This window comes from Bison bison, unplaced genomic scaffold, assembly GCF_000754665.1.
Source record: "Bison bison bison isolate TAMUID 2011002044 unplaced genomic scaffold, Bison_UMD1.0 scf7180017858355, whole genome shotgun sequence".
Classification (NCBI taxonomy): Eukaryota; Metazoa; Chordata; class Mammalia; order Artiodactyla; family Bovidae; genus Bison; species Bison bison.
The window spans coordinates 974-1749 of record NW_011488928.1 but is presented as its reverse complement, the minus strand read 5'-3'; positions in this window follow the sequence as shown (position 1 = coordinate 1749).

Genomic DNA, 776 nt, shown 5'->3' with positions numbered 1-776 from the left:
ATGTGTAAAGGTCCACAAAACACCTAACTGTTTGTATGACTGTTAAGAGGATTAAGTAGTTTTTAACATCAACCCCATGGACTGTAGCCCTCCAGGTTCCTCTGCCCACAGGATTCTTCAGGCAAGAATATTGGAGTGAGTTGCCATTTCTGTCTCCAGGTAATCTTCCTGACCTAGGGATTGAACCCAGGTCTCCTGCATTATAAGCAGATACTTTTCCATCTGAGCCACTAGGGAAACCCAACATATTAAATGTAAATGTGTACTGAGAATGAGCACTATATAAATGTAAATTGTTAACAGATTCAAGTTATCGGACTTGGGAGATGAGTTTATGTAAATATGTGATTAGACAGATTTTAACCTCTTTCTGCACCTTAGTTTGCTCATCTGCACAAGTGGGAAGTTGTGCAATGCATGTTCTCTGTATGGATCTTGCTAGCTTCAACAGGATGTAACTATCAGTTCAGTTCAGTTCATTTCAGTCACTTAGTCATGTCTGATTCGTTGCGACCACGGACTGCAGGACCCCAGGCCTCTCTGTCCATCACCAACTCCCAGAGCTTACTCAAACTCATCTCCATGGAGTCAGTGATGTCAGCCAATCATCTCATTCTCTGTCATCTCCTTCTCCACCCAGCCTTCAATCTTGCCCAACATCAGGGTTTTTTCAAATGAGTCAGTTCTTTGCATCAGGTGAGCAAAGTATTGGAGTTTCAGCTTCAGCATCAGTCTTTCCAACGAATATTCAGGACTGATTTCCTTTAGGATTGACT